Below are 25,037 nucleotides of genomic sequence, written 5' to 3' on the forward strand. Positions count from 1 at the left end.
GCCGTTACCTTTTCCGTCAGTGAAAATACCTATTTAAAAAGGTGTTTTTACTTGCATTCGTTTTTTCAGACTGCGTGACTTTCCGAACATTTCGCGATCCCTTGAGTGTCCACGAAATAGGATGTCGACCTTACGACAATAACTCAAAGGGCTATTTCAGGTACGACTTCCTTTTTGTGGAACAAAAAGCATTGAAATAACATGAAGATGCCAAAATTGTGTTAGGGTACACATTACCACAACACTCACTGACTGCATGAAAAATCATTTTTTTAAAAAATCCTTAAAGGTGGCATGGAAGAAATATAGCTTACTGAGTTTGTTTCGCAGCATGTCTTTCAGCTTGTTGTTAATCCTCTCAAGTATTTCTACTCTTTGCTGTAGTCTTCTTTTTTTTTTCTTCAGCTGCCTTTTCCTAAGGTCCTTCTCTTTTTTCAGCCGACTCAGTTTGACGAGCTCTTCTTCGGAGCTTTCACTGCTGCGGCGCTTCTTTGCTGTTCTCGGTTGCTCATTTTTTTTCTTTTTTGGATGCTAGCAAATAAACACATCAATCCAAAGCCAACATCAATGATTAGAAGCCGAAAACGAGCAAATATGCCAGGAAACATACACGCTCCATTGATACAAACATAATTCAGGTTGTAGCAAGTACCTAGCGTATGAAGTTCAGTAGGGTTGAGAGCTGGGCTAGTTGGTGAGATATCATTGCAACATATAGTGTAGTAGCGCAAATTCGACGGGGACACAGAGAACAAGAAAACACGCCACTGCATGTGAGACTAGCGAGTGCCGCGTTTTCTTGTCCTCAGTGTCCCCATCAAATTTGCACTATTACACCATGTGTTAAATTGATACGTAGCATATTCCAGTCATAACTAGTGAGCATTCTAACACCCTTTTACACAGAAAATCCGACGTCCTTCGTTCGCGATGTCCTTTCTTTGCTGTCACACGAGGAAACTAATGCCATTTGATGAAAACGACCTTTTCTGTGGAACAAGTTCCTGGAACACATTCGCATTCGATTTCTGACGGAGTAGTCTCAATGCCAAGGACTTTTAGGGAAATGGCTGTACCTTCGGTATATATAGATTTTATAATTTTTAAATAACTTTGTCCTTACTTGCTTAACTTATAACTGGTTTGATTACATGATAGCACGAGCAAAAGTTAAAAAATCAATTAATTGACCCTAAAGCTTTGTTTTTAGGAGTTGAAGGCGATAAGGATATCCTGTTGCTACTGCATGCATCGAACACTTGATGCATGAAACCTTTTCGAACTTGTTACGCACCCACTATGTGGCCTCAAGGAAATAGGTACAGTAGCGCATGTGCCTTTTGTAGTGGGTTACTGGTTCAAATTACGAAGCCATTATGATAATGACATGTTATGACGCCTGCTAAAATTGGCAGCTTGTACCACGCATTAGTACTGCAATATTTCATGTTGCGTTGTAAAGCACGTGTACAGGACCTGTGTGTTTGTTAAGTATGAAAGGTAATTTCACTGCATTTCCAAGCAGAGGAAGTTCTTTCAGTGTATTTCAAAACAGATGCAAGGCCGTGTGATGGAACATTCACTTGTCATGCAAACGCACTGCAATAAATCCTCACTCTGTCTCAAGAATTTTTATTGTTTATTTGCATCATTCTCGATTTTTCAGTAGTGCATAAGATGATTTTTCGCTCACAACCAATAATGCCGACGCCGAGATTTCTGCAAATCGAGCTCTCTGATACCATCGCATCAAAAAGAAGCTACTTTTTATTACAGCGGCTGAACGCAGGGCATGTTTTGTTAGTGTCCTGTTGTCGTTATTGCCTGTATTGTGGATGTTAATCATGTGGTGACCAAGGTGGTGACTTTCTCATTTATCGCCGTCTCATTTTTGCAGCGGGGGAGTCAGTTGTGCACCCTGCTTCAGTTGACTGTACTCATGCCCGGTCATACCATCGGCCAACGGTATTCGAGCGTGTTGTGCAGCTGTGGCAAGTTTTTATTTAAAACCGCCACTTTTTTATTATAGGTGCACCTTTCCACCTATAAAAATTATTTTTGTGGATACACGCATGTTACATGCAAGTTTTATTATATGTTTATTTTTCCCTAAGCCATAGGTCAGGAGGGTCATCAGGAGGGTCGTGGGATTTCAAAGCGACATTTGTTTTTGTCGTGGGACAGCTCGCAGTTAAAATGAAATTAGGTCCGCTTAATGTAATTTGTTGTACATGGCGTTATATTTGCCATGTGACAAAAGTATAACATCTCTCACAATGCAAGGTGTACCGATAACCACCACAGCCACCGCAGTTGCAATGATCTTCGATTTGAAACAGTGCATTTTCCGCACGCCCTAAACGTGCACCGAATTGTCTAGAAAAATTCTTAACTGCATCATAACATCAACAAACACATAGTTACCTTGACTGTATTAAAACAAAACTATTTTTGCCACATAATATGATAAAAGCGACAACACTAACACACTATGGCATCAAATAGGCTGAGAAATGCATATCTGTAAAATTTAACATGGGTCACAATGTAAATTGTAACCAGAAAGCTGGAAGTTTCTGCTCTGTGCCTACTATTCTCTCTACTGTCATTCCATGCAAGGCAAAGTTACCATTTGTGTAACAAGCAGCCATATTACGCATACCTATCTTGGTTTAGACTGAGCAGATTTATACAAAACGAGTTTCAAGTAATCAATTACATTTCAAAAACTAACATTCTGGGTAATTAAATTATGTTTACTTGCCATTGATTACCAGTTATAATTGACGTTTTTTATAAATAATCAAGTTATAACCATTATTCTACAGCACTTTTTGTCTTGAAAACCTGTAAGGGCCCTCCTCCCCTCTTTGTCAGACAATGGCCACGACAGACTGCACATGCATGCTCCTTTCCTTAAGGCCATCTTAACTGTTGCGAAAGCAATGGGAGAGTTTCTCAGCATGTTTTGCCACCTATTGGTTGTAAGAGTGCTGCAACCCTGACTTTGCATCTCCTGTGTCGCGTACACATCAGAAAACTGGTGCTCGATGTAAAACCGCGAAATTGGAATTGTCCCCGCGAGGGCGATTATTCAAGAAGCTGTAATTTCATCACCACTTCAAAGTTGATGCTCAGTGTACACTAGCTGCAATATCTACACATACTGCCCCGTAAGAAGAGCTCTCCAGGACTTTTGTCCTTTCAAAGAACTTCTGAGCCACTTCCGCTGCTAAGAAACTGCCAAACACAGTCACGGGGGAACATCTCGTCCTTGTTTTGCAGCTTCATGAAATTTAGAAACATGCCATTTCAATACAGTTAAAAGTGCTATAAGTACCAAATCTGACAGCACAGTATTAGCATCTATATTTGAAAATGCAGTAGTCACTTCTTGCCCAGGTGCCTGATGCAAGTCACTGTAAATTTCAAAAAAACAAACAAAAAAGTTTCAAGTATGTCACCTTTTCAGTTGTCTCTTCTTCACTGTCTATGTCATAAAAACAGTGTCAGGAACCGACCGCCGTTTTTTCCCATCTTCTGGACAAGGTCACTGAAGGTGGCTACAGAAATTATCAAACGAAATTAAATATTAGCAGGCCACTAAAACACCAATGTGGTATGATGACCACAAATGCATGCAAAGTACAACTACAGATATATCTATTCTACCACAAAAGTTTGGTTCTGCAGAAATAAAGCTGAGCTGTACGTGCATTCGCTTCTAGATGATGCAAGTCAATGGCTGGTGGTAAGAGTTATGCAAGTATTTAAACCTTGAGACAAGCCACATGTTGCTAGTTATAGCACAATCTTAATTAATTTACCAGGTGATCACATATGAGCTATTGGAACACACATCATCAAAACAATTAGTCGAAGCTTTTGAACGTAATTTAGTGTCTGTGCGAGCAACACCATTCCTAGGAGTGCTTATACCTTGCCCCGCAGCTGCTTTTTGAAGTTCCAGTTTATTACCATTGCAATCTATTGCAGAGAAAAAATTATCTACATATATTAAGTCGTCAAAATAATTTTGGCATTGCCATTTTTTATAGCTTCGACACGTAGCAGTTCAAAGATCTTGTCAGTTGAAATGTTTAGGTGCAAAGATTGCATCAAGCTCAAACTAGAACAAGATGATCAGAAAATATGAGTAGCTCAGCTGATCACAAGTTCGGCATTTATGGCGTTGTTACAAGACATAGTATATACCCGCATTGTCAAACAGGCCTAACCTGCTTGAACTGCCTATATGCCGACGGATCGCACGCTTTAAATTACTCGACCAGCTGCACAATATAACATTCCACGGACTTCCTAATCAATCTTTGCGTCCACCGGGATGACTGTCACTGTGAATGAGTGCACAATTTGTCTTCTGTTTCCTACAATAAAGAATGATCACATGCTCGCTGTTTTTCCTGCTACGCACGTGTTTTGATTAAGCCCTATTGTGGTGCGTTTGTGGACTGAAAGACTGCTGAAACATTCCAATGACATTCAGAGTATACATGAAAAATGTTTTGCCTCTTTCTATTGCAGCCCGCAAAGTCATACCGTATTGCAAATCATATATTGAGTGCCCGAGACGACCACCACGTGCACACGAAAAAAGCTACGTGGGCTAATAAGCATGAACAACTTAGCAGTAGTTGCACAACCACCACCAACGGGTCAAAGAAGGCACACTGAAAATACACAAGCGATTCCGTGCGCCTTATTTTGACTACGCACCGAATAACACACGTACGAGCAGCGACGTCTGCCACGCATTTGTCCTGTATTGCAAAACAGATTCCAAAACGCCACCAAAATTAACACCTCAAAAAAGACAGAACTCAGCACCAAGGAGGATGACGTCTCCTCGATAATAGCCTTCGTCGACGTGCCCTCCTTGAGTGCTCTTCCAGTATATTTCTTGGTGTTTGTGGCAGTCAGCCACACTCACCGGCTCAAAGTCCTTAATGAGCTTCACGCTCACTATAGCCCGGTAACCGTCGTCGTAAATGACGTAGGCCACCTTCGGTGCTGCCGGCATAATTAAAGGGAGCGTAAAATCTACACTGACTCCAAAAAAAAAGACGGCAAAGACTACTACCGTGGCACGCCTGATAGGACTCATTCAAAACATCTATAACGTCAAACGTAGAGAACTGCACTTGGAATGGCTAAACTAAACAAGCTAATGACCCAGCCTGTAAATCGTTCAGTAGTTATTGCGCCAACTATTGAGTAAAAAATAAACCTGAATTTGTGTATTTTGAAATAAATGTACGCGTAAAATAATGTATTTTTGTCACTAGAGGACAGAACGTGCTAGTAAGTTAAAAAAGGGTTGTTCTGTTTGATTTCTGATGATTTTGACTGTTGTAGAACAATGTAATTACAACTCATTCAACTCGAAAAGTCTGCTTAGTATTTTTAGTTTACTTGCCTGTATTCCTTCTTCAGGGTGTTTTTTACGTCTATATTTCGTGGGGGTTAATGGGTTTGTGGGGCAAACATGGTATAAGGTAGTGTTATGTTTAAGGAAATGTGTTACGATACCAGCTAGGACATTACAAAACTTGTTGTTTTCGCGGATCCAAATTGCGAACACACGCCAGATCTACCACTTAACAGGACACTGGAGGAATAAATAAAATGTACTTGATTGCATCTTTTTTTTCTTGCTTATTTTTAAAGACGTTGGTAGACGTGCGTGTTTTACACATTACCCGTAATCCTATTTATGAATATATAGGCGCAACAATATCGTGCCAATCAATTAATGAAGAAACCAGCCTATAAACCACTGGACTGCTTTTATGTGATATTCACTGAACGACACAATAAAAAAGAAAAGCGCACGGCTTGCTATAATTATCGAAACGATATTGCATTCGCATATTAGAAATGTAATTATGGAATGCTAACACTCGCAATAACAATATAAATGTGGCGCTTTCACATTCCAAAACGATGACAAATGAGAGATGCGCCTCAGCGGAGTGCTTGAGAAAATTCGACCACATAGAGTCCCTAGCCGCACACCGAAATCTAAGTACAAGGGCCTGAAGCATATTCGCTTCTACTAGAAATCCGGATTCGAACACACACTTTCGGGATCAGCAGTGAAGCAACGGGAAAGAATTGATGCACATGCCACACGGCATGTGAGTGTCCACCTTCGGGATCGTATTAGGCTAATTTAGGACTAAGTAATGAGTTCATCTTGGTAGGAAGTGCAGCCACTATTACACAGAACATAAAACACAAGCGCTTGTGTTGTGTGTTCTGTGTAATAGTGGCTGCACTTCGTACGAAAATGGATTCATACCAACTGACCCGATACAATTGTTTATTGACTTACATTTTTAGTTCGGCGGGCTCTTCATTTTTAACGTCTCTTAAGCGCTTCTATTGTGTGTTCTGTGTAATAGTGACTGCACTTTCTACCAAGGTAGATTCATGCCAACTGGTCCGATACAATTGTTTAATAAGTAATGAGCCAGTCTTGCAATATCAGCCTACTACTTCGACAGGGACGCGAAGATCAGAGCCAACATTGCCTTTATGGGAACCACATTTGTCGCGACATAATATTTTCATCTCGAGTATTTGGGCGTACAAGTCGTCAATGCAAAAAAAAATAATAGCCCGATTTATCCCGTCAGTATACCCCTGTGCGTAACATGTACGTCTATGCATTCAGATCGGCGAAGGAGGACCAACAGTAATACTGCAGCGATTGATGGCACCCTGCAGCATAACGAAAAATGAAAAAGTTCCATGTCGACATTGGCCAGCAATCACGTCTGCATCTTTTCAGGTTAGATTAATGCAAATATATGCATGTGCACTCAGAGCACCTATAAGCGGCTACATTTTGTTACGTCAATCTCCAGCGTGTTTGCTATCCGAGGTTATCCGAGGTGTCTACCTGTATCCAGGACCCAGAATGTAGCCAAAGATTTCTTTTGGGGTGGGGGCAGGAGTTTGAACACCCCTAGCTACTGCAGTGACCTGGATGGTAGTAATGCAGGTGTGACCTGGTGTGGCTCGAGCGCGTGGAAAGCGGATATGTGAGCTTGAAGCACTGCGCTCATAGAACTGCAAACGTGGAGAAAAGACGCATATACACGATCAGTAGTGTTTAGTGATATTACTTCACCCTTTTTCCGGCTCTCTTAGTTGATTCTGTGGATAAACGTTTGGGTCAGGTTTCTGGGAAGTGCTGTTGAGACATGACAAATTTCGAGAATATGGATAGCTGCCGGTGGAAAATTCTCGTTTCGGAGCAGGCTCTTTATACAGAGGCATTCAATGATGGACTTATGAAGAAAAGTAATTTTAGGTAGCAGCCTCAGTGGGCAATAATAACAGTTATGAGCAGACCATTATTTTATGAAACTCTAACCACGGAAAGACAATCTCTCGGTCCCGTCCTTTGCTAAAAAAAGTCTGTGCAGTCATAAACTTGCAGATAACCAAAATAGTGCATTCCTTGAAGTGACTACTTTTATTACCACCTGTTAAGTGCTCTACATAGCAAAAGTACACGTTAATTGCAAGAATCTAAACACCACTGTCGACGAGAACGCCAATTTTTGTTTAGTGGGTCGCTGATCGTCACATGTTTTGCTTTAACACTGTCAGCATTCCGCCACTATGTTTATTTGTCATACGTTTACATTCCAGGCACTATACCGAGTATATTGCTACTACGGTTAATGCTGTCATTCATCCTCGTCATCCGTATCGTTACCTCCACCATCGTATTGTGGTGATCAGTTGTGCTTTGGTTAGTTAGTCATGAGTCAACTTACTGGAAAGAAACGTCGAAAGTTGTATTTAGGACCAGACACTGAATTTGTAGTACCCCGTTCGACGCTATGGTACAGCCAGCACTCGACCAGCAGTGCTTCGGCGACCGCTACGACTCGTCTCGTGGGTGTTTTGAACTCGCCACCAGACAGTTCTAACGCGTCCCAGGCATCACCAGAAGATCTATGTGTCACGAACGGCTGTTCTGTTGATACTCGATAGGAGTACGAAGAGAGGTGCCAGAAGGAAGCGACGACTCCTTTAACAGCGTTCATGGCGTAGGCGACAATGCATACCATAGCCCCGAAGAATGCCCTGACCACGAAAGCAATCATTCAGAAAATGATAGTGAAGACGGTGACACTCGACCTTTCCGAGATACAGATCAAGACCCAAGCTCTGGAACCGAAGAAGATTGTGGTGACTATCTTTGTGGCAACGGTGCTTCGGTAGATCGAGACGAAAACCCTGGAGCCGAAGGAGACATTTCTGGCGACCGTAGTTCTGTGCCCTCGTTCGACGAGTCAGAGTTGCTTCCCAGATGCATCGCGGATTTTGGAACAAGGACACTTCCGGGATCAGTAACCACAATTGCAGTCGCTATCGTTCTAATATTATCGTTCATAGCGGCTCACGGACTTACCTGGTCTGCTGTGGATGACTTGTTGAAACTTGCGGAAGCCTTGTTCGGTTTCGAAAAGTGCGGCCTGGCACAGTCGAATTACCTATACTGAGGAAATTGTGGCCCACGAAATGCGATTCCGTCAGCAAATACCATTATTGCTGTAGTCAGTGTGGCAAGCTGCTAGACATTTCTAGCGACTAAATCCACCTGTGACGAAGTGATTCTCTCGCAGAACGCTTGTGCCCGTGTCTCAGTATTTTCAATTTGTTTTCCTGGAAATCCTGGGAGCTGCCGCTCCCTGCTTTGCGGTGATGCTTCAGGACACACCTGAGAATGTTTCAGGCGTGCAACTGTCACGCCGGACTTCGTCGTCCAGGAAGCGTAGCAACGCGTCGAGCGACACCGACAGTGACGTCGAGCGCAACCGACACCGACCGACGTCGAGCGCAACCGATTTGTATTTGGACGGCTTTGAGTCATCGGATGATGACTTCACGGTCGTCATGAATCGATCTACAAAATGAAGACTGCTGCGAACGGCATCGTCGGCAAGTGTTTCCACCATTAAGACTGCACCACAGCGGTGGCCGCACACCATGCTGTTTATGCCCGAAGGCCCTGCATCTAACTTGCGACTCCTCAACAGGCAAGTTCTTTCTGTGCTTCTCGAGAAACCGCGCCGAATGAGATCAAAGATGTGAGGATCAATGCACGAAAGAATGTCCTTGCTGTAGACGTTATGCACCGTAGCGCACTGCAAAGCCTTCGGCACATAACAGAAATCGGCAACGTGAAAGTTCGGCCAATGGTCACTACAGGTTGTAATGGCACTGTAGGCGTCATTTATGATTTGAATCTTTCCATCTCAGCTAATGACCTGCCAATACTAATAAAGCCAGCGACTGAAAGCACCCGCATCACGCACATTACCAGACTCGGCAACTCACGCTGCTTGAGGCTTGTGTTCGAGGGAGACAGTTTTCCTTCGTATGTCAAAGTTGGCCACGTTCGCCACTCAGTGCGTCCTTACATACCGAAGCCACTGCAATGCTACAAGTGCTTCAAGATGGGACACGTAAAAGGTGTCTGTGAGAACAAAGTTGTGTGTCCGCGGTGCGCCGAGTCTCACTCAAAAGACGCCTGCAGTGCCACCATGCTACGATGTCCAAACTGCCACGGCGCTCATGAGGCCTCATCCAAAGATTGCCCGCGTGTGCGAAACGAGCACGTGGTACTCAGGCGTATGGTGCGGGACAATTCAACGCACAGGGAAGCTGCCGCTACACTACGCCGACGACGGCGTCGTGGGCGAAGACTATCACGGAAAAACGGCTCTACCGATAGAGAGATGTCATCCTCTATAAAGAGGCTGACCCACAAACACCGAGCTCACTGAAGACGGATACTGCCAAACAGAAGAAAGGGACAGCAGTCGCACCTTCTGAACAGTGGCCCTCTCTTCCACGACGTCAACCTACTTCGGAGCTGCATCAAATCCCGCCGTCCTCGACGACCCCTCAAACCAGTGATGCGATGAATGAAGATGAAGTGATAAGCTTGCTGGAATCGCTGAAGAGTATTACGCGTGTCCTACTGAGTATTATGAAGAGTTCGGCTGCGCAGACCGCACTGCATGTGCTGGACATCTTGAGTCCGGTGCTTGCAGCTCTAGGGTAAAACCATGTCCAGCGAGGCACCGTCGTTTCGAGCAGGAGTCAAGAATGCATCTGTCTTTCAGTGGAAAGCCAGAGGACCGAAGTCGCGCATGTCTGACTTTAGACAGTTTGTATTTGTGAGCCGCTTCCCCATTATCGTGATTTGTGAACCCAACCTGTGTGCTTCAATCAAGCTGTCAGGATATGAGTGCTTTATGCCCTCCACTCACAGAGACTGCAGCAAAGTTATTGTATTCATGCGCCATGACCTCACTTACGTTCACCACAGAGTCTCGCCTGATGAAGGGAATCAGTATGTGTGCCTTACCGCGAAGAAGGATAAGGTTGCGTTCACGATTTTCGGAGCTTACTTATCTCCATCAAGCCGCCTTGACTGCGAGCGCTTACGCGGTATTCTGACATCGACTCCAAGGCCATGGGTGATCACTGGTGACTTCAATGCCCACCATTTCCTATGGGGAAGCTCCAGGGAAAACTCTAGAGGAAGAAAATTGGTGTCCTTGGCCTCGGAGTACGAACTCTGCGTTTGTAACGATGGAAGCCCTACATATTTACGCGGATCAGTCTATAGCAGCTGCCTGGACCTTACATTGGTTTCTCGCTCACTTAGCAGGAAAGTGCACTGGTTTTCGGATCTGGAAACGCGGGGCAGTGACCATATACCAACTTGTCTGTGTATAAAAGGTTTCACCAGCTCCAAGTCCTCAAGAGGCCTCAAGTACACCGATGAGCCGAAATTCAAAATGTTAATGGAAGACTGCTGTACCGACGGCTCATCATATAACCTAGAGGACTCGATAAAGGATATCTTGCAGAATACTACGCATACACATTTGACTAGTCGCAAGCGCACCGACTTCGACATCGAGCTTGAGAAACATCGAGCTTGAGAAATGTACTGTCTAGATTAGGTATCTCATTTTAATAAATTGAAACTGTACCCTCTCACGTTCTCAACAGAACTTTGCCTTTGCTCATTGGCTGTTCATGAACATTTATTCCAAATGCATCCGTGAATTTCATTGACTGATCCTGGACATTATCTAGGAAGCTGACTTGAATCCTCTTTTCTTTATCCCGGCTGCGGCAGGTGCATTTCCAATGGGGGCGGAAATGTTGCTGGCCAGTGTGCTCAGATTTGGGTGCACGTTAAAGAATCCCAGGTGGTCCAAATTTTTGGAGCCCTCCACTACGGCGTCTCTCATAATCATATGGTGTTTTCGGGACGTTAAACCCCACATATCAATCCACTTGAATCTTTTTGTTTTAATCCATGCCATAGAGCAAACGGGTGAAAAAAACAACAAATCCACAACGATACTTCAGAACCACTCAGCTGGTTCAACAGTGGCACACATAAACTCTTCACAGTGGTAGTCACAGATACCATCGAAGGTTAACACAGAAGTTCACGACTGAATACACTGCAATATGCTGCACCTTGCAAAATTTGCTTGATTTCAAAAGTGCTGGCATGGTGCAGGTTCAAATGTAAAAGCGTGAAGGCAGTGTGCTTGTCATGGCAGTTGTTGTGGCGTACCCAATTTTCTATGAACAATTGCCTTGTGCTCCTGTTTGGTGGTTCTCGCGTCCTTAAGCGAGGTCTATAGCACTTACTCAGTGAAATATTCATCTTGCTTCTGCTTTGTTACACTGCAGGGCGCCTAATAAACTTGACTGCAGAACCTGATGTGGAGAGGACATCAGCAGGCATCCCAAGAGACATGACCCTGGCATCTAGACTAAAGACCCCAGTCAATGGCTTGAAAGGGGTGTCACCACTGGTGAAACTCCCACACTTCGATCTTGTGTGGGGCTATACAGTGGAGTATATGCATAGTGTTCTGCTGGGCATAACAAGGCAGTTTGCTGATTATTGGTTCGACTTGTCAAAGAGCAATGAGCCATACCATATGGGTGAGTGCACCATACACCTCATGGTTGAAGTTTTGCGGCTAAATATTTTAAAACAGCGCAGATTGCCCATTTTTGAATTGCTGCCAAAGTTTTGACATACATGTGTTTGCATGATGCCGTCTCATGTACATTTTGAAATTTTTCCTATTTGAAGGTTTGCGTGCTTGAATGGGTGACACTTTTTTTTCCTCTCGAAAGCTTCTTCTGGGAAATAATGGAAATTGGTTTCAGAAAAGCCTAGCATTTGACCAATGTAGAAAATAATGTTGTGAACAATGGCGCGTAGTCTATGAATCAATCAATCTAGGTCCACGAAACCAGCCAGGGCCTCTTTCAAAGTGCCCCTTCTAGTGTTCAAATGTAAACAGCTCATTGTCTTCTCAAACAAGAATACCAATGCCACCTAGCGTAATGTCTTGCTGTAACAGGAATGCTGTTTGGGGGTTTCACATGCCAGAATCACCATATGATTATCAAGCACACCATATTATTATCAAGCCTAGTTGAGTTTTCTGGAAATTTTTACTACTTGGAGCTCTTAAAAGAGCACTGACATCAAATTTACTAATGTCCAGATTTTCGCGTTAACGAGTAGCTATCGTCCGTTTAGCAGCGATTCGCGACCTGAAACGCATCTCAGGTACGAATGAATATCTGTAATATTGATTTATATATCTGCTATTGAACGAGGTTCAATGCTGTCAGGGCTACCTCGCGGCCACACCTAGGCCACTGCTTAGCTGATGTTGCTTTCACAAAAAATGGTGACGTCACGCACACTGGCATTTCGTTTGCTAGGAGCGCACGTGCAGTCAGTCCAGCTGTGTGTCTGATTAGGTAGAATAAAGCCTCTCCATGCATTTTCGGCCGGCCAGCTTAAGCAGCACCTAGTCGTTCTTCCCCTCTTCCTTGAGCCCCGGCTCTCAGGAGGAGCCTCATACTGCCAGTGTAACCCACCTTATTCGCCAACACAGGATTTACCCTGCAGCAGCTCAGCGCAAAGTGAAGCGAGCAAATGTGGCTATTCTTAGGCGTCCAGTCTCTCTGTCCATCAGCGCATGAACCCACTGGCTAATATAAGGTTCGTGGCTCGGAAAGGCATGAAACTCCACGCTACTTCCGCTTTTTCCACGCCTCGACATGCAGGTTGTCACTGCGCAGTGGTTCCTCGACATTCTGGCACGTATTGTCACTTTGAATGATAGTACTCATGCTGTGGAACACATGCCAAATCAGTCGATGCGACACGACAAATTGCACGCACGCTTCAACACAGCAAGGAGAGCCACTAGTGATCAGCACTTGATAAACAATGCCCAAGGGCAACTGCCGACGGCATTAGCCCATCTAACTACAAAACAGCTTGTCTGCCTTGCTGAATAACATGCACGGCCTGTGACAGCACGGGAGCATTCACGTAGCAACGGATGAGAACAGCCGTACGTGTTCGCACTTGACAAAACAGCCGGCAATGCAGTAGCTCTGGCCTTCGGAGATCACGGGCTTTGTAGGAACACTACAATAAAGTTGTTTCCATCCATCGTATTAACACTTCGCCAACGCACTGGGGTTTCATGCATGTGCGTCCCGTCCCGTGAACTGTGTGAAAGCATTTATTTCATCGTCGACCATGCCCTTCACGACAAGCAAAACTCGACAGCAAGAACACTTTCAGCTTTGACAACACCACGCTGGGCATTGCAATCTAGAAAATGCAGTACGTCCAACAACTATAATCCGCACTTCACACTGAGAAACTTTATGGCGCACACTCTCAGATGAAGCTCCGGCACGGTGGATGGTCTCGCTAGCTCCAACCACCAGGTTCAACTGGGCATCGAGCAATCACATGAAGCAGCGACGACACAAGGCCTCCGGTCCTCCTAGGGGGCGGCCTAGGCTATGGCCACGATCTCATCGGAGTTTTCCACCACCTACACACATCGCAGGCCGCTACCATCTCGCAATGTTTACCTTTTGCAGCCGCAGCGCCCAAGGCGCCCCCTGTAATTAAAGTACTTGTAATATGTGTTTAGTTAGGAAACCTAGGCTAATTGACTCGTTAAACACCTGCTTAGTAAAGGTTTTGTATGTTTAACGCATTACACATGAATGATTCACACATTCAATTAGTTTTAGATAATAATTTTTAAATTGACGTCACTTCCGTGTGGTGCAGGAGCCACTTCTGTGTGGTGATGGCTGCTGCGCCGCGCAGCACAGGAGACGCTGCCATTTTTTTCTTCACGCTACCAAAAATTGTATTTTGGCTTCCGTAGTGCGGCTGTCAGGTGGGCTTGACTTATGGCTTGTAAACATCCGGTCGCGCAAAAATGCAAATGGCAGCTAAGCATTCTGCAATGATCCCGTTGATTCTCATCGACGCAGTAACAAACTGGACCTAACTACTGCGGAGAGCATGTAAATAAAAAGCTTTTTTGAACTTCACTAAGTTTTCCAGCTGTATAATGTTCAGCAGCAGGCCGTGACGGCATACGTTAACTGGCGTACATAAGCATACATAATCGCCAAAAGAACGCGACCAGTACTCCCAACTTCGAGGAGACCAACAGAGCAAAAAAACACATAAAAAATACAATTCATCTATGTTATTCTAGATTAACGACGAAAACATGAAGCGCAGATCTGCGAGATGTTGGCTTATTTTCGTTCGATACACAGGGTAATGGTAGAGATATTCTCGTCTGGGACTCGTAACTAGTGTGTCGTGTTGTTTAGAATTTTTTCACGAGCCGTAAGTGTTACATTTAGTCAAGAAGTTCGGCATCTGTCAAGTCAACTAGGTCATCCTCCAATACGACTCCTTGGACCGCGTTCATCGAACGGTCAGCGGAAACAGTGATGGGGACATCACAAAAAGTCTTCAAACTGGATAGTTTATCGCATTGTTCCTTGTCTCAAACTTCAACGAGAAGTTCACCGCTGGCCATTTTTGTAGCTTTGTACCCTGTTGCAAGTGTGTCCATTAGGCACCTTCAAACTAAGGATGGTGAAAGTTTTCAGACAGGCTTTGCTGGTGTGTCACTGTGGATAACGTGGTAGCGTGGAAAGTTGTTTTTGTTTAGTTGAAATAGCTGAAAGCTTGCTTCGGTGTGCGCCCGCTTCAGGGAGCTATCAGTAGAGGGTTGGAAGTTTTTGGCCATAAAATATGGAGTGTGCTCAGTGGCGGTGGCAGCCACCCACCACCGAGCCCAGCGAGGGGACGCTGCAAGACATGAAATTGCTTGCATTGGCCAGCTGTACACCGCCACTATAACCTTGGGTGAGGCATACCAAGGTGGGGTGAACACACAAGGTTAAACCTTGCTGCCAGAAAATAAACGGCAGTAACCAGAAGAGACAAGTCGACAGGACAGACAAAAAGTGACAGATAAAGACAACGTCGTAGGGGAGAAATATAGAAAAAAGCGACTGCCGAATTTCCCTGGCTGGGTCAGCCCAGGGGTGCCGTCTGCGTGAAGCCGGGGCCAACGGGGTGTGTTGCCACTGCCGGGGGACCTTAAAGGTCATATCACCCAGCATCAACTCAACCCCCAGGATCTAGGCGTGGGAAAGAGTCGAAATCCTCCGTTAGCTCAGGTCCGTGGTCTCACTACATACCAAACGCCTACTTGCGCAGGCGTCCCTGAGGGGTTTGTATACTGCTGAAATATACGAGGTGGCTGAGCGAAAATGGCCCCACTGGAGAAGCCTCTAAAGAAAATTTTTCAACTCATGTTTGTGTTAGCTAAAATGCCGTGTGTACTAGGTCAGGCTGATTGATATTACCTGTTACTACTGGTTGATGTACAGGTAATCAGTGAGACAATATAAGCGCCTTTGCAGTGAACTCTGGTGATTTCACTGAATAAACTTGCAGTTTGGTCTTCTGTACATGGCACTGCAATTTCGCTTCTAGGCCTGCTGGCAACGCTTTTGTGTCTTAGCCCAATCGGCGTCCTTGTCAGACCAGATAATCATATGGTGCGTGCTCTGGAACTAGCCATTCAGAAAGTGCTGCTGTGGAAGAACATCAGTTGAAGAGAAAGGTACTCAATGAGCGCGTCTAAATAATAAATGCTCATTTTTATGGGTACCCTGTAAGCAATTGTTTGCCTAGACAAGTGGAATGGTATCACTTACCATCGAGGTTTCATTTGAGGGTGAGGAGGACTAGGTGTGGCTTGAGAGGGGAGCGCACGCATTGAACCAATTGTTTTCTTAGCACGAACGCGTTTTTCATCTGTCTGAGTTATTACGCCTTTGTTTTGCTTCACTCTGATGGCGGAGACACCTTTATTCTACAGTTACAACAACATACATTACACCTTCAGTATCTCAGTATGGTAAGCGCCGAATAATTATTGCTGATGTACACTCCAATTTCGAGACAAAAGCGAGCGCAAAAACAACAGCTTCGAATTTTCTCACTTTCTGATAAACACACTGATACCAATATATTCTTGCTTTTATAAAGGCATTGAGAGCTAGTACATTTAAATACAAGAAGTGAGCTTAGTTCTCACCACTATTTCGTTACAAAATATCATTAAACAGCGCTAATGGCAGCAAATAGAAAAAATAACGATTTCTTTCTTCATAGCGATCGCTCTCGAGGCTTCGCTCTTATATGAGCGCAGTTAAAGAAGCGAATATGGCCTCATTTTCATTTGTCATAATTGCAACTAGATTCAATTGGATAATAAGAGGTGTAAGAAAGAAAGGAAGGCGAAGAAGTGAACTTGTAAACGTAAGTTGTTATTGAGAAAACTGTACGACTGCGGCTTTCGGCGGAAAGGTGCTTTCAGGTGGCATCCGCACTGCGCCTTTTCATGTTCTTTTTAGAGTTCATTGGCGTGTGGAACGCCCTATCCCAAGGTGCATCTCGCAACCACTTAAGGTTGTCTTTAGCATTAAGCTTACGCGAATTCGAAATGTTCTTGGTGCGTTCAACATCCGTATTGGGTGTGCATAAGGCTACTATGGAAAATTTGATTTAACCCTTGAAAGCCCTCACGTTCTAAATTTGTTGTGATGTCACCGAACCAACGTATTTGGGAATTGTTCAAGTATTCCAAAACGAGAGTCTATGCCCCGCCTGAAACAAAGTTTCACCACTGGCGGCATCAACCTAAAGCGATGTGAAAAATCCTCCTTTGGTAACCTCCCACGTTTTTACGTGACGGCATCCAAGTCCCACGAAGGGAGCGGCCAGCCACGGTATCGCCATATCATCAAGTACGCAGTATTAAAAGAGAATAAGGGCGTGGGTGGTAGAAATATGAAGGGTGCGACCGGCAAACAGTCACGCGTGAAGCCGAAGGGAATGAAAAACCCTTCTATGTTCTTTTTTGCATTCCAGGCTGTCAGATAAGTTCATTAAGAAGAGACCGTATATTAGCGGCTGGACAGGAACGAGGTGGCTTGAGTCGCATCACCTAAAGGAATATGGTCCTTTTCGTTGCCTGAAGAGTAGACGGCGCAGAAAAAATGTGATGTCACTTAGTAGGTAATTGCAAGTGTTTCAGCAACGTCATTTCTCATCGCTGCTCGTGCAAGAACCAAGCCCAGCGGCGATTGAGATGGGTTCCACCATTGCTGGCTTTCCTCCGTTGCGTGTGTGCTTCGAAATGTGTAGCTGACGTAAGGCCCCATGAGGTGAATGTAAAGGTAAACATGCGCCGGCACAGCTAAACACAGCTAAGTAGGTCTCGGGGCAAGGTCTACATCGGCCTTATGGAATGTGGCCTCGATGACCGACTCAGAGAACACGAAATGAATCTAAATAGTAAGAAAAGAAGTCACCTCGTCAACCAAAGCGGGGCATCCTGGCATTATGAAGCGCGATTTTGACTTGCGAGAATCCTAGCCAGAAGTAGTCAAAGAACGGCTCGTGAAATGTTAGAAACATTTCCAAAGCCAGTGAGAAAAACTTGAGTGACACTTCCGTTTTGCTGTACGGTGCAAAGGTCGAATTTCTTTCGCGTCTTGTATGCACGTTTTGGAAATAAAAAAGAAACGAAAACGCCCCGAATTCTCTTGACGGTGCGTATGCATAGCTCGTTGATGTAGAAAGCTTTTAATCTACCTATGATGAAAGCAGTTGTTAGTGTGCACCTGTGCGCACCTGTTCGATTCTTGCGTTAGTATGTTGGCAATAGAGTACGATAACGGGGAAACCATTTCGTTCTAGGCCCGAACAGAAGATCTATCTTGTTCAGTATGTGCCTCTGCGGCATCCAGATTGAGGTGAGGAAGTGGGCACTTTAGCTTTCAGAGGTATAGAGTGTGCAAGAAAAAATGGCTTCGGAGGACGGAACGCGAATTGCCAAAATAGTCATGGTTCGCTACATTGCACGAGCTACAAGGCGGGTGCTCTTCGTTGTGCTCCATGAAAAAAAAGAATGGGTCAATGTTACATGGGCGCTCTTTGCTTGGCTGCTCTCTTGCAGCTAGGTAATGCAATGTTTAGTGTGAACTCGGGCCTCCATAAAGCAACATTTCAAGAACCCGAAATTTACACGAGTCATTACTTTTCTAAAATGACGACAGAGCACCTGTGTATGAGGAGTTCTCGAGGAGATGCCCGCATTGTCACAGCGAGAAAACCGCCAGCCTGCACCGAACGCGCAGCACTGTCACAACTAAATCTGGAAGAGCGGCCTTTGAGAGCCTTTTTTGAACACTCTTTGAGTAGCTGCTGGGAGCACACTCGCGGTATACCAACTGCCCCATTATTCATTGTGTAGTAGGAAGACATTCACCATGCCATCCTTCGTCATTCTTCGGAGAAGCGTGGTACCTGCTGCATGATTGAAAGAAACTTTGTGCATTTTTGGGGGAACTGTGCTTGACGACAATGAAAAATTATGGCAGAAGCATTTGTAATCCCGCAAATCCCCTGCCTCCGTGGGCATGCGCCACAGTTACAATGTGAACAAGATCAAGCTGTTGTAAAGATATGGAGCGTTCCACCACCCTCTCGTTGCGCAATTTGCATTATGGGACACCTTATTGTTTCTTTGGTGTTCGAAAACACTTTATTGCTCATAATATAACAATTCATTTCCTTTCATCAAGCCTGCCTAAAGGCAGTTTGCAAAATAGTTGCGAGCACTAGCGTGGCTGAGTGATAGAATAGCGGGCTGGCGTGCAGGGAACGGGGGTTTGAACCTCATTGTGTCCTTTTTCATTTACCGAGTTTTTCTAGTATTTCGTGCTATAGTGGTTACGGACACTGGCAGCGGTGGTGGTGCCGAAACACTAGCCATGTTGTGATTTCATAATATATTTCTCTGTAAAAAGCGAATGTGGTTTAGGGAATGCGACCACTCGCTATTTAACAAACCTCTGTTTGATTTCCTATACCTATTTGCAATATCGATGGGGTCAAAGCGCACGCAAGTTAACGCGAATGCAAGCATGACAGGACATTGTATTATGTGTATTTGGAAGTGTCATTCTAAAAAGCTGCATTAGAATATCTAATTCCTTCAGTTGTCTTTCTCTGCACAGTAACCTTCTCCATGTTTATCAGGATATTCAGGTGCTTATAAGTTAGAGGAAGCCCCTTTAAACAACATGAAGGTATTGCGGACCGGAAAAGAAAATGCATATTGACCCAGAAAACGATAAGAATGATGTGACACGCTTAGAATGCTCCCTAAATTTATAAATAGAATGGACTCTCTTGTACTAAGACGCTATTGTAATGAACCAGTGTTCAACATCAGTTAAGTCTCTTGTGCAAAAAAAGTGAGTGCTTTCTGGATAGATAGATAGATAGATAGATAGATAGATAGATAGATAGATAGATAGATAGATAGATAGATAGACATTTGTCGCGGAGGTGATTGCCTGCTGCGCTTCTCTATAGTCTGGTATTGGCCTCTTCAAAGTTGTACCGGACTATAGGCGGATCAATACAGTGCCTGCTGAATTAGGTCGTGAGAGCAGAAACTGCAGCAAAAAAGTGACTAGGACTGAAAAAATTTCTTTGACGACACTTACAGAAAGAGAAATAGAGAGATGAGTTCGACTCACTTTCTTCGCGTTTACTTCGCCTGTGCTGCTGCGATACGAGTTCAAGTGCCTGACAGCGAGGTTCCCCGTTCTACGCACAGAGAACACCGAACGTTTGCAAGTTGATTATTTTTCCGCATAAGAAACTCCGTACGCTTTTCATTTTCCCGCAAGGAGTGACAGTGCTTCCTTGACGTACTGAGCCACTCTTTACGTTAGCGTGCCGAAAGGAATAAGGAGCCTGGCATGCTAGCCGGCGTGGGAAAGGCGTCGCTCGAGTGATCAGAGCCCTAATAAAGCGGCCCCAAAAGGTTAATTAAGAAAAAGGTAAGAAAGGACGTGGCTCAGTTTTTCTCCGTTGGGTAAGTCAAAAGAACTTGTCCTTTCTCTCACGCCATCGGGCTCTGTTATCGTCTTCCGCGGTTGTCCTGACCCAAGAAAGAAGGTTATTTTGCTGATAGATCTTTTTCTTAGGTGAACAAGTGCGAATACACAAAACTAGAACATCCAGTGAGTTGGTGCACGGCTATTCCTCAACATTATCTGGCAGACTAAGTAGCGGCTTTGAGACCGCATAGCTTGTTGTCAAAGATATGTAGCTACCATTAGTCGCTTAATGAGATATATCTAATAAATATTATGACTGGTGGCTGTTGCTATAAATAATGGCAGTGATTCTCCCATATGTTATGTTGCTCTACCTGTACTGGGCGCGTGACTTTATCTTCGCATTGGCATCGTCTGTGCGAAAGCGTATGAGTATGAGTATGAGTGTGTCTGCGTATAGTGAACTGTCCGTCTCAGCCGCGCGTGTGTTTTTTGCGTATTCAGAAGCGCAGTGCCAGATTTCGAAGCATGCTGCCTGATGCGCAAGCAGCGACGGCTGCATTGAGTGAGTTGCCATGCATGCGACTAGCTGAAAATTGAAGTTTTAAAACAACAGTATAGCACCTTGAGGATGAATCTTCCTAAGGTGCGAAATGAAGCTGAGATCGACCGACACCATTTTGGATTCATTCCTGGTGTATTCAAGAACAATGTATTAAGACAGAAGACTTGTAATGACGCAATGAGACTTCCAGCCCGGAACCGACAACAATAAGAGCAGTTCTGCGCCACGTTTACACATCTAACTGCACGTTCATAGCTCCATGTTGCACCTGCAATGCGGTCTTCGTAGATAAAGCTGGTCGTTGAGGCTGTGCGCAGCCGCCACAGCTCACTGTATTGAGCACAGGGCCCTTGTCTTCTTGAAGGTATTAACCGATGGACTGGTGTCGCCTGTCTTGCTGGAAATCAAGTTGTCCTTTCAGACATCTTGCTACGAATCAAACTGCAACTCCGTTGCCGTTCGATTGGCGTTGATTTTGAAAAGCTAACCGTGGTAAAGCTTTGTTTCATGAGGAGCGACGGAGTTGACGGTACCATAGGTGTGCGCATCACAAGTGCCCCTGTGAAGTTGTGCCAAGAAGCAGCATGTCGAAAAGCATGAGGCGATTTATAGTAGTTTGGACGCATATTTCAATGGATCGGCTAGGAAGCTGTTTGTAAGGTCTGGCGTAGCAGGCCAGGGGGGGGGGGGGGGGGGCAGTCCTCTTTGTCGCAAAGGGTGCGCTTCCTAAAGAGCCGATTCTCAGAAGATGATAATCCCGGCGTAAGGACGCCCGTTCTGTTAAGAAGACCGTGGTCGGTCGCCGCTTTTAACAACCAGCTAGGTTGTCCCCGACCAGCGGAGTGCCGGCGAGCGACGTGAGGACATCCGGTGTATCGACTCCATCCATCTGGATAAGAGTCCGTGGGACGGCTGTCCCGCTAGACAGCCTGGTCATCTTGCAGTAATTGTATGGGCGCGCAGCCGAAATGGTGTCACCATCATGTGTGTCCACACAGTTCGCGAAACATCGTGTGCAGGTCGGTGCTTTCGTCTCTCTCTCTCGGACCCAGGGGTCGAGTGCTTGAATAAGAAAGCGAGAGGAGAGGACTGCAACAAGTGTGTTTAGTCTGTCCAATAAACGTACTAAATTGTTATGATTGGTCGTGAGGAGAATCGGGAAGGTCAACCGAGATGTTAAAACCTGGCTCCCGTTTCCTCCCAGTCGTTCTGGTCACAGTAAACAGTGCTCTGCACTATCGGCTCTGCCCAAGGCAACATGCGACCGTTCCAACGATGAAGAGTCTTGTAAATTCGAACACAAGTTCCTCTACATAAAGTCGAGTTATTGAAACGTATTGAAAGGTGCTGGTCTCCACCCTTTACAAGCAGCAGCAGTCACGACAAGACAAGACGGACACCATGCAACCATCATGCCACTTCCTTCTATAGCAACAGCCGCTACGCAGTTGAGAGAGCTATGCTAAAGGGAACAGAGGGAGTGGGTAGAAGGTTGACTTTTCCTCTGTTCAATCTTTCATGGGTGGATTTCGCTATTAAAGCCATATGGTATTCTTGTTGCCGCTATAGAGTTCTTGGAGTGTCCTTGAGGCGGGATGATGAGAATGGTCAATGGCAATCGAAAGCCCACACTGACTAAGCTACGTTCCTTTGAGTACGCTTCAACCCTCCACCCTAGGAAGGCTGCAGCATGCAGGTGTTGAGCATGAGGGATGCGTTATATGTAATGCCTTTACTAGAACCAGTTAGCTGCCCGTTCGCTTGTTCAGCTACATCCATGACGTAGATGATCCCGCTGTCTTCTGACTGGGCAGCTAGAGGGGGTTGGTGGCACGGTGTAATAACGGTGGCCTGTTGGTTTGATTATCGGACAAAAAAATCTTGTGTCCCGAAAAGGTGGCGCTGATGCTCCTGCATGTTTCCTTTCTGACGTGCCTTTTGACAGCCGGCTTGCGTTCTTGTTCAATTTCTCGTTTACTTTTGTCTTTCTGGAACACATGGAACACAATGCTCTGGCTTTTCTTGAACTCTTTATGTTGCCACAGACCGCATGTCGAGAATTTCTAATAATTGTTTTTTATTTATAGTGTCACGGGGTCATGACGTGGCCGAAGACAGGATAGTTTGTGTTGGGATTTAACTGTTTATTTGGGCGAACCTGTGCCTGGTAAACGGAAAGTTCGATTACAGTAGCAGTCTTGCACAGATAGCAATGAACGGAGCGTCGGCCGTCGATCCACTACTGACAAGCGGCGAAGTGCGTCGGCATTCATACTCTTGCCATCGAATGTTCTAGCGTTATCGCTGGCGGTGGCGTAGGTTCTAGAATAATCAGTGCAGTTCGTAGAGTGGGCGCGATCTTATCGAAACGATTCACTTAAGTCCGGAAGCTTCTCGAAAACTGCAGGCGCGGGTTGCGCTGAGAATTGTGTAGTGTTTTGTGGCGATAACAAAACTTGAAAAATGGAACGTGGCGTTGCCCCAGTCAATAAAGGCATCGTTCCGATGCTTTAATTAAAGTTAAATGTACAACAATAATGCAAGAAAGTACAGTGAATAAATTACGATACAATATTGATACAAAAAACACTGTTTCAGTTTGTTAACGCACAGGAAACGGCTTGAGGCACGTGACATGGACGACTTCAGGTCGCGATCAGCGTCGTTAAGAGTTCGTGATACCGTCGGGGACAACATCGTAACTAAGTGGGCCGAGACGCCGAAGCATCCTGTATGGTCCGAAGTACCGTCGCAGAAGCTTTTCACTTAGTCCATGTCGGCGTATCGGCGTCCTCACCCAAACACGTTCACCGGGCTGGTGTTCCACGAAGCGTCGTTGAAGATTGTAACGGTGGCTGTCGGTCGTCTGTTGACTCTTGATACAGAGACGCGCGAGTTGTCGGGCTTTTTTGGTGCATTGAAGTACTCACTCACATCGAGTTTTTCTTCGTCGGTGATGATGGGTAACATGGCATCGAGCGTCGTTGCCGGGCTCCTTCCTTAGACCAATTTGATTGATTGATTTGTGGGGTTTAACGTCCCAAAACCATTTGATTATGAGAGACACCGTAGTGGAGGACTCCGGAAATTTTGACCACCTGGGGTTCTTTAACGTGCACCCAAATCTGAGTACACGGGCCTACAACAATTCCGTCTTCATCGTAAATACAGCCGCCGCAGCCGGGAATCGAACCCGCGACCTGCAGGTCAGCAGCCGAGTACATTAGCCACTAGACCACCACGGCGGGGCCCGTAGACCAATTTGTATGGAGATATCTGCGTCATCTCCTGCACCGCCGTGTTGTATGCGAAGGACACGTACGGAAGAATGGTGTCCCACGTCTTGTGTTCGACATCGACGTACATTGCCAGCATGTCGGCGATTGTCTTTTTTGCCGCTCGGTGAGGCCGTTGGTCTGTGGGTGGTACGCTGTCGTCCGGTGGTGGTTTGTCTGGCTGTATGCCAAGATCGCCTGAGTTAGGTCAGCAGTAAATGCTGTTCCTCTGTCGGTGATAAGGACCTCCGGAGCGATATGACGTAGAACGATATTTTCGACGAAGAAATTAGCTACATCGGATGCACTGCCTTTTTGCAGGGTTTTTGCCTCGGCGTAGCGGGTGAGGTAGTATGTAGCTACCACGATCCACTTGTTTCCGAAGGCCGACGTCGAGAACAGCCCCAGTAGGTTCATACCAATCTCCTGGAAAGGTCGGCGAGGTGGTTCAATTGGCTGCAGAAGTCCCGCTGGCCTTGTCGGTGGTGTCTTGCGTCACTGACAGTCCCGGCATGTCCTCGCATAACGAGTGACGTCGGTAGTAAGACGTGGCCAATATTACCTTTCTTGTATCCTCGCGATCGTGCGAGAAACACCGAGGTGCCCTGCTGTAGGATTGTCGTGCAGGGCCGGCAGGAGTTCCGGTCAGAGAGCTGAAGGCACCAAAATGAGGTACTTGGCTTGAAGCGGTGAAAAGTTTTTCTTTTCGAGAAGACCATTTCGCAGGAAGAACGACGAAAGTGCGCGCTTGAATACCTTCGGGACTTCGGCAGCCCTGCCTTCGAGGTATTCTAGTAGGACCTTAAGTTCCGGGTCAGCCC

The 25,037-nt window shown here is 45.4% G+C and overlaps 1 long non-coding RNA gene across 1 annotated transcript in view; it reads right to left on the reverse strand.

Annotated features, from left to right (window-relative positions):
* Positions 1-421: 421 nt before the first annotated feature.
* Positions 422-25,037, reverse strand: part of LOC142786308 (uncharacterized) — a 31,590-nt gene continuing 6,974 nt past the window's right edge. The window contains exons 2-3 of the long non-coding RNA XR_012888999.1: positions 3,465-3,563; positions 422-531 (exon numbers count right to left, since the gene is read on the reverse strand). This is a non-coding gene — a long non-coding RNA (uncharacterized LOC142786308). The remainder of the gene's footprint in view (positions 532-3,464; positions 3,564-25,037) is intronic.

This window comes from Rhipicephalus microplus, unplaced genomic scaffold, assembly GCF_043290135.1.
Source record: "Rhipicephalus microplus isolate Deutch F79 unplaced genomic scaffold, USDA_Rmic scaffold_22, whole genome shotgun sequence".
Classification (NCBI taxonomy): Eukaryota; Metazoa; Arthropoda; class Arachnida; order Ixodida; family Ixodidae; genus Rhipicephalus; species Rhipicephalus microplus.